Genomic DNA, 15,626 nt, shown 5'->3' with positions numbered 1-15,626 from the left:
AGGCGAAAATCCTTTGGGTAAAAAAACCCAGAAAAGTTAGAGACAGAAATAAATCATTGTTTTAGAAATAGAAGGATGTTAAAATAAAAAAAAAGAAATAATTATGGTGGAGTAAAAACATGCTTTAAAAATGTGGTGTAAATCAGTATGAAACAAAAATAAAAACATCTTTTAAAAATGTTGGTGTGAATAAATATGAAACAATGAAAAAGGTTGCAGTGGAAATACGGAAAAAAAAAACCACTTGCAATAAATACACAAACACAAAATAAAGACTTCAAGAAAACTGTATAAAAAAATAAGACAGTGTAAAAGCAACAAGAAAAGCAAAAATAAAAGAGGAAGTTAAAATATATATTTTAGATGAATAATTGATCGATTGCTGAAGAAATAAGTTATTTTTATAATTTTTTCACATTTAATGGCACACAAGTTCATATTATTAGCTACTTTTTCAAGCTATTTTATATTATTAAGTCCTTCATTTATTTCTGTATGTATTTTTAATTATGGCAGGATTGGTCCTTCATACTTGTAGGCCAGTAAGTAAAAATAGGTTTTAGGATAGGTTTTAAAATGGACAGTGGAGGGGCCTGTCAAATGTACAAAGGTAAGGCGTTCTATGACTTAGGGCGACCCAATAGAGAAGGCCTTCTTTCCTCTAAGTCTCTGCTCAGAACTGTGAATGACCTGTGTTGACCTTGCTTTGTTCCTTAAATGATAAAAATGACTTAACTGAGGTCCTTTTTTTGACTGTCAAGTTTAAAATTACCATCCATTTTAAAATCAAGGTTCATTAATGTGGGCTAAACATTCATAGCTATAGATTCTGTATATTTATCTTTTTTGTCTGCATCATCAACACCAAGTCAAATTCCTTGTTAGTGCAAACCTACTTGGCAACAAACTTGTTTCTGATTCTGATTGCTAGGGGGTCTAAATCAACAGCATTAACAGTTCTTTGGGTGTTTCAAATGGTATATTTGACAATTCATGGTTAGCAAAGAAAAAGTGATTAGAGTTTTGATGGTCTCCTTGTCATCACCTTTATCTCTTTCAACAGATTCTCTAACTCATTCAATTCAGGACTTGGCATGTGCCTTATCATCTAGCTCTATATTAAAAAACCTACAGCAAAGTAATGAAATGTTAATTCTGGATGTAGTGTAAGAATTTCTTTAATATAAACCAAAGAAAATTTTACATCACCTCCCAGAAGCTGGAAAAAAAACTTTAAAAAAGAGACAACAGCATTTTCTACATCTCACTTAGTAGTGCAAGGAAATATTTTGGACTAAATATTTTAGACTAAATATTTTAAGCTAAAATATTGAACTGTTTATTTCCTTTTCTTTTTTTCCTTCAATCCTACCATTGTTTAGTAATTTCTGCCAAAAGCTGTCGCATTTTGATATAATCCATCCGAATGCAGTATTTGTAAGCAATAATCTGATTGAATGAAAAAAAAACTGTCTGTGATTGGCTGTGTGTATCAGGTGATTTGTGCAAACCTATACACACGTTTGTGTACATTTATTTAGCATTCATAATTATTTAGTATTTGTGTCTGGATTTGAGCAGACATTTGCAAGTACCCGAAGTTACACACAAAATGTGTTTTGTGGTTTACAAAGCATGCTTTACACATACAAGTACCCAAAACTACACACAAACAGGTTTACACAGGTATTACACATACACAGAGATATTTTGAGTCCATATTTTTTCCTTAAATATACATTATAAAATAAAAAGTTGTTAACGGGTAAAATAATTGCGTTTTCCTAGCAAAGTTGCCTTCACCCATAAACTTGGTGACATGTTGAATGTGAATTTAAAATAAACAAGTGTTATCAATCAGTTAATTTCATCCGTAAAATCCCTATTTAAACGCATTATAACCATATTATCAGTTACACAAACACGATTCTGCATAGCCTACCTTGTGTTTTATACTAAAAAGTTAATTACAAAAGTTAGTGAAATATTTATAAGACATGTAACACTGGTGAATTACAGATCAGTTACTTTAGAGGTTAAATGTGCCAAATTTATCACGAGAAAGTCTCAACTGAAATTGTTTGTAGCTTTGCGTTTTAGTAGCTAACATTTTGTGGATAAATAGACACATATGGCAAGTGCTGTAGTAGAACCATACCTGCCATACCTTGATAAAACGGTGTGGTTTTAAAACTGAGGCCCAGCAACCATAAGTTACTCAGTTTGCTGTGACGCTTGCAACATTTAGCATCCTATATTTCACGTGTTTTTCCTCTTCACTACTGCACAGCTCGGTGGCCAAATGCGACAGTGACCACTAGCCCTTTGTGTTTTCTTCATTTAATGTGTGATAATCCTGACTACATTAGCGGGTAGAAGATGATGGTTTCCTCTTGGTTAAAACCCCAGCGGGCCTGTAGCTGATGTTTTTAGCTCCAAATTCCTTAAATTTGTCGGAGGTATTACACAATAACCCACGCCCTCTGCTTCGGCCTCCTGTCGGGGATTTCTTTTAGTGTAATCGCTTTGCGAGCTTTCCTCTGTATCCGTGGCGTATTGAGTTACTTCTTTAAAACGAACCACGCGCAGCAGAAGGAACGCACTAACCTGGGTTGTGTGACCCTTTCTCATGACACGCGCCAGCCAGCCACAGGGTCTACATACACCCTTACCGTCCCAGCGCAAGAACCCGCTCTTCCACGTAGGAGCACCAGGATCTACAACCCACTGACGTAATGTTTTTATGTCATAATTCTTTGGTCTCTGTAACACCAAAGTCTAAAACACATGAACGTTCCTGTCTTAACAGCCCACAGTCTCGCATTTATAATGTCTAAGCCCAGCATAAATCCATAACAATAACTCATTTTAAAAAGATGAAATTATACAGTTGCCGACACATTAGGCGTTCCCTTCGCTCTGTACAAACCAACTGGACAGTCTACTATCAGGAAAGTGAGACATGAGCTAACTTATCTGCTCTTGCAACTCTTTCCAGAACGTAAATATCACCCGATAGCATTTTGAGGCTTATGGTCAACGTCTAATATTAAACGGTGTACCTTCACTACGTTCCAGCCGAAGGGGTCGGTCTTAGTTTCTACCACAAGCTTCGGCATAAGTGAGAACCTTTCCACTGGCTCACGATCTTGATGAAATTCCTACCAGTAGCTGTCTTGCTTGCTACCTTGCTTTCAGTCTTAATGCGGCTGGTGACTCAGACATCTGTGTTAGTGGGTCACTTAGGAAGCGTTATTTCTAGCACAAAGTCAATGACAGCTATTTCAGCCAATCAGAACACACTATTTCCCAACCTGTGGCACATAAAACAGGAAGTTCTTTTCCCTTTTTTTTTCTTTTTTCTTTTTGCTTTATTGTTACTATTCCAATTTACAATTTGGGACGAGAAAAGAGAACATGACGCACAGAAATCAGATTGCCTACGCCTACCCAATAAAGTTATAATACAACACTAACAATAATAATTTAAGCAATAAACAAGTAGTCAGATCAGAAGGAATTTGGCAAATACTAGTAATCTTAGCAATAAGTTTTTTTTTTTTTGTTGTTGTTGTTGTTGTTTTTTTTTTTTTTTAATAAAAAAGGACTTATTGTTTCAGTAAGACTATAAATGTATTCAATTGTATAAGTCAATACCACATGATCTTTATTTAACCATGGCAGATTTATAATTTAGAGTAGCGTATAGCTATTAGTGTAGGTCTTACCTACAATTTGGAGGGAGGGATTTGCATTATTTTGCAAAACGAATAAAAATAAAGTATAAAGATATTATGAGTTGCAGAATTGATTTTAAAAACACTTTAAATTGTCTATGATCATCAATATTATGTTTGCCTACACAAATTTCATAACACAGAATTATCCCTTTCTGATCCAGTAAATGTGAAAGCAACCAGATACTTTTGTCAAAAGCATTTTTTATAAAGACAGATTTATTTCCAATCCTGCAGTGGGATGTTATGGGAGCTAGTTATGGCAGAAGATAATTACCCAGTCTAATGGTTGATGGTCAACCGCTGTTTGTTCCTAAAATAGGATACTGAACTGACAAAGCTTCTTTAAAACTGACTAATGCCTCCAAATTTTGGGAAGATCTGATTTGAATTTTTTTACCTCTCTTCTTTTTAGAAAATCCCTCAACCAATTAATTTTTGTTGTGCCATTATGTTAATATAAAGGTTGTCGATTCCTACTTCTTCAAACTCTTTTTAACACAGTTCTGTTTTTAAATCAAGTATTTTGTCTTTCCGAATGTAGTTAAAATCTGTCAAAATAAAAACCTTAATTGACTTGCTTCACATTGAAAGAGAATAAGCTGTGTATGACTTTTGAGATGTTCCAATTTAGTCATTATAATACATAGTTTGGTATGATATACACTTTTATTTTATTTTCCCAAACATTACATAATTCTATATGTATCATATATATGAAGAGGCATTTAACTATAGATTTGAAAGGGATGTTGTTGATTACTAGAGCTGTGAATAGGTAAAAGATCCCAGTTTTTGAAGTGTATTTTCAGACTTGAGGTCTGAGGAATATATATTCATTGCGATACTTTTGAGATTTGATCAGAAATATTTACATAGATAGCTGTGTCATCTGCTAACTTATCCTAATACTGTTAATTAATCACAGTCTGTGGTTTCATTAAGAAAAGTGAGCAGTTTATCAGCAAATATAACAAGAAGAACAGATATGGGGTGTCTTTGTTTAATACCTTTACTAATTAATAATCTTGGAGTTGCACCATGCGGTAGACATGGTGCAACTGTTGAGCTTGTTGTGTGCTTGTAAAAATATTTTAATATACTTATAAACCTTTTTCCAAAACCAAATGTATGTTCATTTGTATGGAGGACCAAGTCTTCCATATCTAAAAATAAATACAGAAATAAATAAATGCTCAATAAATAAATAAGCATACAATTAATTGCCACCAGATTAATAAATGTAGGTAGAAATTAAATTATACAGTGAGACATAAATGTATATATCTCTTTTAATTAGCTTATTTATTTATTCGCCTTTGTAATAATTACCTTATTTATTTATTGTGCGTTATAATCTTCAACTTTATTTATTAATTACTTATATTTTTTAAGTATTTATTTATGTGCATGTTATAATATTTTTGTCAGTTTTATTCTTCCTTTGTATTTTTTTACCCTATATATTTCTGTGATGCTATTTATTTCTGCCTGTCGTTTTTACATTTCTGTCTCTCCTTTTTACATTTCTGTATGCATTTCTGCCTCATTATGCATATGAGGAGGGGCTGTGTCTTAAGGGCTCAACTTCTTCCCATTGGTAGGTTAGCATTTTACTGCGTCGGTGGAATCTACATGGCTTTTCCCCACACTAAAGCATTGTTTAGTAATGTCAAACTCAGCAGGCAGACGTTCAGTGGCCAACCTCTTACGCCGTAAGACTTACGGGAAGCTGCTAATAGACTGGAAGAGTTAGAATGCTGTACATTTGGGATCTGAAATGTTTTTCTGTGGTTTCAGATTCGGCTTTCCAGATCAATAACTCATTGGCGGATGATTTATTCTACAAAACAGACACCTCTCCGCAACCACCGCAAGGCAGACACTGAGCTACAACCGTAGTTTCCTCAAAACGAGTCTCCCATCGCCCTGGGTGAATTACATTGGACCCTATGCAGAGCTCGCTTGATAAGAAAATACTGTAGTTGATTATAAAAGGCACAATATGAATGATCAGATTCACATCCAGGCAATGAAAAGTACTATAGATTATCATTATTCTATCCATGTTGGTCTAATTTGTGAATGAGGTGGAGTTTCATCAAGCGATCCAACATTTTCCCCTCAGCTGCAACATTTGGGGTTCACGCTGTGTCTTTACGCATGATCTAGCACCGCAGTGAAGTTGGTTTGAAGTTGAATGTTGGACATTCAAGCTCCGCGGAGTCAGCGGGATCTAGCTCACGGTTGAGCCGATTGAGGGACTCCGATTTCGGCCAGCGTCTCTCAGCTGCTCCCTCCTCCCACACGCAGTGGTGCAGTTAGGGACCGTCAAAAAACTTTTGAACCAAGCACTCTTGAGAAATAAAAATCAATAAATGTATTATCTTGTGACCAGCTAAGATAAACTAATATAAATTGATGCCAATAGATAAAATCTGTAAGGCACACTTGTTTTTATTCATTTTTAAGCTATTTTCAATTTCAAGACAAAAATTGGGACTTTTCTTCAATAGCTTCCAGGTCATGTGACCCACTCACTCAAATTCTTTGTGAAATTGTTCTACTACTTCAGCCAACTATTGTCTTTGAATAAATCTTAAAAATTTAAAATAGCTTAAAATGGAATAAAAACAAGTGTGCCTTACAGATGTTATTTAGTGGCATGAGTTTATATTAGTTTTGTCATAGGTGGTCACAAAATACGGAATTTATTGATTGTTGTTTCTCAAGAGTGCTTGATTCAAAGGTTTTTTGACAGTCCCTAAATGCACCACCGCGTGTGGGAGGAGGGAGCAGCTGAGAGACGCTGGCCGAAATTGGAGTCCCTCAACCGGATCAACCATGAGCTAGATCCCGTTGACTCTGTGGAGTCAACGGGACTTTTATAATCAACTACAGTATTTTCTTATCAAGCGAGCTCTGCACAGGGTCCAATGTAATTCACCCAGCGAGATGGGAGACTCGTTTTGGGGAAACTATGGTTGTAGCTCACTGTCTCTCTTGCTGTGGTTGCGGAGAGGTGTCTGTTTTGTAGAATAAATCATCCGCCAATGAGTTATTGATCTGGAAAAACCGAATCTGAAACCACAGAAAAACATTCAGATCCCAAATGTACAGCGTTCTAACTCTTCCAGTCTATTAGCAGCTTTCTTTAAGAGGTCGGACACTGAACGTCTTACTGCTGAGTTTGACATTACTTAACAATGCTTTAGTGCGGGGAAAAGCCATGTAGATTTGACCGATGCAGTAAAATGCTAACCAACCAATGGGAAGAAGTTGAGCCCTTAAGACACAGCCCCTCCTCATTTGCATAATGAGGCAGAAATGCATACAGAAATGTAAAAAGGACAGGCAGAAATGTAAAAAGGACAGGCAGAAATAAATAGCATCACAGAAATATATAGGGTAAAAAAATACAAAGGAAGAATAAAACAGACAAAAATATTATAACATGCACATAAATAAATACTTAAATAATATAAGTAATTAATAAATAAAGTTGAAGATTATAACGCGCAATAAATAAGGTAATTATTACAAAGGCGAATAAATAAATAAGCTAATTAAAAGAGATGTATACATTTATGTCTCACTGTATAATTTAATTTCTACCTACATTTATTAATCTGGTGGCAATTAATTGTATGCTTATTTATTTATTGAGCATTTATTTATTTCTGTATTTATTTTTAATTATGGAAGACTTGGTCCTCCATACATTTGTACCGAAGGGTTTGAAAAAATGTAAAACCAGAATAAACTTCAGTTAAAAATCACTATGATAAAACAAGTCAAGAACAACATATATATTATTAGAAATTAAAACAGGAATACTATATAGAAAATAAAACAGAATAAAAGCAAGCAGGAATAAAATGCAGAAACAAAATAGAACATGGGAGAATAGAAATTAAAAGCAAACAAGTAAAAACAGTTGGACAACAAAGTAAACTAATTATATTTCAGTAATACAGTTCAATTAGAACAGTTGAAGGCAATCCTAAACAAATGTGTTTTTAATCCTGATTTAAAGGAACTCAGGCTTTCCGCACTTTTACAGTTTTCTGGAAGTTTGTTCCAGATAAGTGGCGCATAGGAACTAAATGCTGCTTCTCCTTGTTTAGTTCTGGTTCTGGTTCTGCAGAGAAGGCTGGAGCCAGAAGACCTGAGTGGTCTGGAGGGTTGATACGCTGATAACAAGTCTGTGATGTATTTAGGAGCTAAGCCATTCAGGGATTTATAGACTAAGAAAAGTATTTTAAAGTCTATTCTCTGAGATACAGGGAGCCAGTGTAAGGACTTTAGAACTGGGGTGATGTGCTCTACTTTCTTAGTCTTAGTGAGGACGCGGGCAGCAGCATTCTGTGTCAGCTGCAGCTGTTTGATCCACTTTATAAGGCAGACCTGTGAAAACACCATTGCAGTAATCAATTTTACTAAAAATAAACGCATGGATTAGTTTTTCCAGATCCTGCTGAGACATTAGTCCTTTAATCCTGGAAATGTTCTTCAGGTGATAGAAGGCCGACCTTGTAATTGTCTTTAGATGCTTTTGGAGGTTCAGGTCTAACACGCCTATCCCTTGTGGGGTCGCGAGGGGTCCTAGTGCCTATCTTGAGCTGTCATTGGGTGAGAGGCGGGGTACACCCTGGACAGGTCGCCAGTCTATCGCAGGGCAACAAAAATAATCATGTATCTGATATAATTTGTTTAATGGCTGGTTTTAAGATAAGATGAGATAAGATAAGATAAGATAAGATAGGCTTTATTGATCTCACATTGGAGAAATTCACTTGTCACATCGGCTCAGTAATCAATCATCAAAAGAAGGTGCCAAAAGGAGGAAAAGGTGCATCAGATACGTACAGTGTGTCCTTACATATAAAGTGGATCAAAAAATAAGAAAAATAAAAATAAAAAAAGTAAATAAAGCAGAGATTTAGGATGTCTTATGTACATGGCTTGATGGGTTGAGTAGTCGTCTGGCAATCAGGAGGTTGTGGGTGCGATTCCAGCTTCCCCTTGCCAAATGTCGATATGCGCCTGGGCAAGGCGCTTGTATATATTGCACATTGGCTATATATATATATATATATATATATATATATATATATATATATATATATATTGCACATTAGATGTTATAGTTACAGTTATAGTGCAGGGATGAATGACCTGCAGTAGCGCTCATTTTTACAGACTGTAAAAGTCTGTCACTAAGGGAGCTCCTCAGTTCCTCTACAGTCTGGTGCAGGGGGTGAAAGGTGTTGTCCATGATGGATGTGAACTTGGACAACACCCTCCTCTCAGCCACTTCCTCCACAGAGTCCAGAGTGCAGCCCAGGACAGAAGTGGCCTTCCTCACCAGCTTATTCAGCCTCTTTCTGTCCCGCTCTGCACTGCCTGGAGCCCAGCAGACTACAGCCTAGAGGAGGGCTGAGGCCACCACAGAGTCATAAAAAGTTGTTAGCAGGGGCCGGCTCACTCCAAAGGACCTCAGCCTCCTCAAGAGGTGGAGGCGGCCCTTCTTGTACAGAGCGTCAGTGTTATGAGTCCAGTCCAGTTTTACCCTGTTAGCACAAATTTAAGCAAGGAATTTCTAACCATTATTTGGGAGAGGTATGGATCTGACATGATCAATTATCAATCAGTTTTGATAATGGCTTGTTTAAAAGTATAAATGAATTCCATAGAAATGTAATGTCCACAGAAGTTACTTGTTAAAGCATCTCAGCCTGGGGATTTGTCTAAGGATAAGGATTTCAAGCCCTTCTCTGTTTCATTCATACTGATATTTGCATGACAGATTTTCCCAGTTGTGCCATCATTCATTGGAATAAATAAAATTAGATGTAAAATTGCTGAAGAACTGAAACATTTCCACAGAAGGTTGTACATATTTGATATGGGATTTGTACACTGATCAGCAAATAATTTATAAAGACTTGGTCCTGACTCTTTTTAAGCTGTAGAAGAAAGCTAAGCTCTTTTCATCTTCCTTAATCCACTTAGTTCTTGTTATACATAGTCCTTAGTTTTAGCGATATCAATGTTGTCTAAGGAAGTTTGCCAAAGGAAAAACTCTGTTGTTTTTATCTAACAAAGGCTTCTTACATACATCAAGTTCCTTTATCTGAGTTTCCGTGTTAACGATTTAAAGTACAGAACTCCTCCCATGCCCGAGTTTTTGCCTCGGTGACCAGCCGAGCCGCCCGCCACTTCGACTGCCGGTACACATCAGCTGTTTCCGGAGTTACACAGGCCAATAAAGCCCGGTAGGACTCCTTCCTCAGCTTGACGGCTTCCCTCACCACTGTTGTCCACCAGTGTGTTCGAGGGTTGCCGCCGCGACATGCACCGACAATCTTGTGGCCAAAGCTCAGACGAGCCACCTCAACAATAGAGGCGCGGAACATGGTGCACGTAGACTCAATGCCCCCCGCCTCCCTCGGGATGTGTTCAAAGCTCTTCTGGAGGTGGGAGTTAAAGCTTCGTCTAATGGGGGACTCTGCCAGACGTTCCCCGCAAACCCTCACAATATGTTTGGGCCTGCCAGGTCTGACAGGCTTCCTCCCCCACCATCGGAGCCAACTCACCACCAGGTAGTGGTCGGTGGAGACCTCCGCCCCTCTCTTCACCCGAGTGTCCAAGACATGTGGCTGCAGGTCAGATGAAACGACAACAAAGTCGATCATCGAACTGCAGCCTAGGGTGTCCTGGTGCCAAGAGCACATGTGGACACCCTTATGCTTGAACATGGTGTTCGTGATGGAATCCATGACGAGCACAGAAGTCCAACAACAGATCACCATTCGAGTTCAGATCAGGTGGGCCATTCCTCCCAACCACGCCTCTCCAGGTCTCACTGTCATTGCCCACGTGAGCGTTGAAGTCTGACAGCAAAACGAGGGAGTCCCCAGGAGGGGCACTCTCCAGTAACCCCTCCAAGGACTCCAAAAAGGGTGGGTAATCTGAACTGCTGTTTGGCGCATAAGCACAAACAACAGTTAGAACCCGTCCCCACGCACGTATGTAGAGGGAGGCCACCCTCTCATTCCCCGGGGTGAACCCCAACGTGCAGGCACCGAGATGAGGGGCAAAAAGTATGCCCACCCCAGCTTGGCGCCTCTCACCAGGTGCAACTCCAGACTGGAAGAATATCCAGCCCCTCTAGAGGAGACTGGTTCCAGAGCCAGAACCATGCGTCGAGGTGAGCCCGACTATCTCTAGTCGGAATCTCTCAACCTTGCGCACTAGCTCAGGCTCCTTCCCCACCAGAGAGGTGACATTCCACGTCCCAAGAGCCAGCTTCTGCAGCCGAGGATCGAAACGCAAAGGTCCCCGCCCTCTACGGCCACCCGTTATACAATGCACCCGACCCCTTTGGCCCCTCCGACAGGTGGTGAGCCCATTGGAAGGGGGACCCATGTTTCCTCTTCGGGCTCAGCCAGGCTGGGCTTAATGGGCAAAAGCCCGGCCACCAGGCGCTCGCCAACATGCCTCACCTCCAGGCCTGGCTCCAGAGTGGGGCCCCGGTGACCCGCGTCCGGTCGAGGAAACACAACGTCCATTGTTCGTATTCATCATAAGGGGGTTTTGGGCTGCTCTTTGTCTGGTCCCACACCTAGGACCTGTCTGCCTTGGGTGACCCTACTAGGGGCATAAAGCCCCTGACAGCATAGCTCCTAGGATCATTGGGACACTTAAACCCCTCCACCACGGTAAGGTGGCAGCCCAGGGAGGGGTAATTTTGCAAATCCGACATTTTTATTTTTCGCTGCCATTTTATAGTCAAAGCTGAAGGATGCAGAAACTACAAGTGGATGAGTTGGAAATGTTCGGTTGTTAGGTGTGTTAATACACACAATTAATTACACCATCCCCCAGTATGCGGCAAAAAAGGCTGAACAGGATGGAATGGGGCTCTGTGACCTGGAGGGGGATAGGGTATGAAGTGTTTCATTTAGATTTAAAGATATCGAAGCAAAATGACCAAAGCATTGCAGTTCCTCTTTATATAGATCACAATTTAATGATTTGAATATGAAAAAGCAGAACCTAAAAGCATATGTCCCCATTTAAAGGAGATCTATCAAACCACTCATCCATTACGATATTGATGATAAAAGATATTGTCAAAGATGCATAAATATATTGGTAAACTCCATGAGCCTATATTTATTTTGTTCACCATTGTTGTAGCCATAAATGTTGTTGTCTACTGTAGCTACATGCTCATTCAGGAGCAACGAATGCTGCAGGTCAATGATTCAGGGCAATCTGCTGGGTTTTCTTGGATTGGAAAAGTTTTAAAGGGGAAGTCCGGTCAACAAGGAAAAATCAGGGTATCATTAGCTATAATTAAAACTAATACGTTTGTGGTTATTTAATGAACTTATCTTTAATCAATAAGAAAATAAAAACATAAATTGTCGTCTGAATCACTGTGTATGGGGGCTGACATTACTGCCCATATTTGGGCAGTAAGGGGCGTTTGACATCACATCCTGGGGCGTGGAAAAGCGGAAGCGGCGACAGCATTTCTCTCCGCTTTTCATGCAAAGTCAATAGGAGCCGTTCTACATAGCTGCGATCATCAATAATTTTTTCGGATTTCCAGAGGACTTCACCGCTGACATTCGCAAGAGCTATTGTTACAGCAACAATGCCCACGTGCATGGCCATTGGATGTTCCAACACAACTGGTAAAAGTGGAAAAAAAACATTGCTTATTTCAACACAGTCACTTCAGCGATCTCTCCTCCGCTGTGTGTGTGTGTGTGTGTGTGTGTGTGTGTGTGTCTGTGTGTGCGCGCGCTCAGCTGCAGCGCCGTGCAAAGCTGTGCTCCGCCCAGCATGTGCTGGAATGCTTTTATATTTTAATACTTATACTATAATAATCAGCTAACTTAAGTCACTTCAGCGATCTCTCCTCCGCTGTGTGTGTGTGTGTGTGTGTGTTTGTGTGCGCGCTCCACGGCTCAAAGCCGTGCTGCGCGGAGCGCGCACATACACACACACACACACACACACACACACACACACACACACACAGGCGTGTATAGATATATTCTGTAGGACCCGACTGAGTTTGCAATGGAAAAAGGTGCGCTGGATTCCGTCAAAAGTCCGGTTTCTGTCAAGAAACTCTTCTAAAAAAATCCATATCACTATCAGATGATGATAGCTCCACGGAACTCTCATCACTGTCACTAAGTACTTCATCACTCTCTGCTTTGTACAGAGCACCAGCCCTCGCCATCTTGGAAAATAGTGCGCGTGACAAACAGAGCGTTGAAACTTGCTCAACAGCGGGTCCGCCGAGTGACGTCAAAAAATGGGAGGTGACAGTACTATTCTTGACCAAGATGGATTCCTCCAAATAAACATGATTAAATGAGAATTATTATTAATTAAAAAAACTTATAATTTTTTGCACAGTATGTAGTAGTTTTATATTTAAAGTACTTTCAGCAGTTTGAATTCTGATTTTGACCGGACTTCTCCTTTAACCAATCCGTCTGTATGATTTGATAGAATTGACTTTGTTGACATTTGTTGTGACTTGCCACTATATAAATGAACATAATTGTTTCCTATAGTCAAGAATGTGTTATTTATGTCAAAATCACTCACCAGAAAAGAAAAATGACTTGTGTTGTGTTTGTGATAAGAAGTTTCCAAGTGAAATGGTGACCCCTGCTGAGCTATTTGAGCCATGCAAAGTTTTATTTTGTCACCCCACTGGTTTGACGTTCTCGAAAAAGATAGCACTGTTTATTTCATTTTTACACCACAAGTCAAAAGATTGGACTCATCAACATCATTCAATGGCTCTTCAGTTCAATTTTATATTCAATTTTATTTATATAGCGGCAATTCACATCACGTCATCTCAAGGGACTTTACAAAGTCAAATTCAATCAAAGTTTCTTATCTAAGGAAACCCAGCACATTGCATCGAGTTTTGACAAGCAGCATTCACTCCTGATGAAAAAGCATAGAGCCACAGGGGACAGTCGTCTGCATTGTCGATGGCTTTGTCACAATCCCTCACACATGAAGAAGCGGTGGAGAGGAAAACTCCCCTTGAACAGGATGGAAAACCTCCAGCAGAATCAGGTTCAGTGTGAACACCGATCTGGCTCAACCAATTTGGGATTAGAAAGGACAAAGACAGAGACACAAAAAGCACAGAATCACATATTGATCCAGAAATCCTCTCTTTGGTATATGGTAATGGCAGATGATCTTCCCCATTGGATGGTGTCAGCAAACAGAACGCCAGACCAGGTGTACCTACTATGAAGAGAAAAAAGACATAAAGAATATAAAGTTAATGTTGAAAGACACTCAACAAAAATATTGACTCAACACTTTTGGTTTTGCTCCCATTTTTTATGAGATGAATTTGAGTTCTAAAACTTTTTACACATACACAATATCACCATTTCCTTCAAATATCTTTCACAAACTAGTCTAAATCTGTTATAGTGAGCACTTCTCCTTTGCTGAAATAATCCAGCCCACTTTACAGGTGTGCCATGTCAAGATGCCATGATTAGTGCACAGGTGTGCCTTAGATTGCCCACAATAAAAGGCCATTCTGAAAGGTGCAGTTTTGTTTAATTGGGGGGGGGGGGTTGGGGACTCAGAAAACCAGTCAGTATCTGGCGTGACCACCATTTGCCTCACGCAGTGCAACACAGCTCCTTCGCATAGAGTTGATCACGTTGTCAATTGTGGCCTGTGGAATGTTGGTCCACTCCTCCTCAATGGCTGTGCGAAGTTGCTGGATATTGGCAGGAACTGGTACACTCTATTGTATACGCCGATCCAGAGCTTCCCAAACATGCTCAATGGGTGACATGTCCAGTGAGTATGCCAGCAGGGGTGCCTGCAGAACTTTTTCATAGGGGTGGCCAAAAGGGGCAACTTAAAACTCTTGGGGTGGCACACTGAAACTAAAACCCATAATTTCAAGATTTTATTTTATGGTTGTAGTAAAGCTGCCTGTAAAAAACTATCAGAAAGACTTAAGTAAACACCTATTGCTTTATTGTGTGATTCTTAATGTTACTAATGATCTAATCTGCATAGACACAGACCAATAACAGTACAGTTAAAATTTTGAGTTGAACAATATTTGCTTTGTATTGTGTAATCATGTAGGAATAGGTTGTAAATTTATTTATTTATTCAATACAAAAAACTACTGGGGAAAAGCAGATACTGGCAAATAAAAATAGAAGCGAGAACAGAAACGATATCTTTATTTATGTAATAGGAATTTCAGGGAAAACAGGGAACAACAGTCATATTTTGACTACAAGGTTATACTGTATGTGTAAAAACAGTTATACCTTTACTTAGTCTGAAACAAAAGTAATAATTACTTTTACAAAAATAACTTCCCAGCCAAGATCCATAGTCTCCAACTATGGTTACCAGGCTCAATTTAAGCCATCTACATGTGTTGTACCAGTCTTTAGAAAAAAATTAAATATAAGGTCTCTCCCTCCAAAGACTTTGTTAGTTAATGAATTAATTTCTGATAAACAGATTGATTTATTTTGTCTCACAGAAACCTGGCTACAAGAGGACTACGTTAGTATAAATGAGTCAACACCCTCCAATTATCCAAATTTCCACATTGCTAGATCTTTGGGAAGAGGAGGAGGAGTGGCAACCATCTTTCAGTCTGATTTATTAATTAATCCCAGGCCAATTAATAACTACAGTTCTTTTGAACATTTAACCCTCAGTTTCCCTCATCCAAATTGCAAAGCAATAAAACCTCTTCTGTTTGTTGTTTCGTATCGTCCACCAGGCCCTTGCTCTCAGTTTTTGGATCAGCTGTCAGACTTCTTATCTGATTTGGTGATA

The 15,626-nt window shown here is 39.1% G+C and overlaps 1 protein-coding gene across 1 annotated transcript in view; it reads right to left on the bottom strand.

Moving 5' to 3' along the window:
* The window catches only part of nfil3 (nuclear factor, interleukin 3 regulated), a 32,032-nt gene extending 28,777 nt beyond the window's left edge, over positions 1-3,255 (bottom strand). The window contains exon 1 of the mRNA XM_012856857.3: positions 3,063-3,255. The gene's annotated coding sequence lies outside the window, so the exon portion shown is untranslated. The remainder of the gene's footprint in view (positions 1-3,062) is intronic.
* Between the last annotated feature and the right edge of the window lie 12,371 nt (positions 3,256-15,626).

The sequence above is a fragment of the Fundulus heteroclitus genome, unplaced genomic scaffold, assembly GCF_011125445.2.
Source record: "Fundulus heteroclitus isolate FHET01 unplaced genomic scaffold, MU-UCD_Fhet_4.1 scaffold_64, whole genome shotgun sequence".
NCBI lineage: Eukaryota > Metazoa > Chordata > Actinopteri > Cyprinodontiformes > Fundulidae > Fundulus > Fundulus heteroclitus.
Note: the sequence above shows the minus strand (reverse complement) of the source record. Positions and strands in the feature narration are given on the sequence as shown.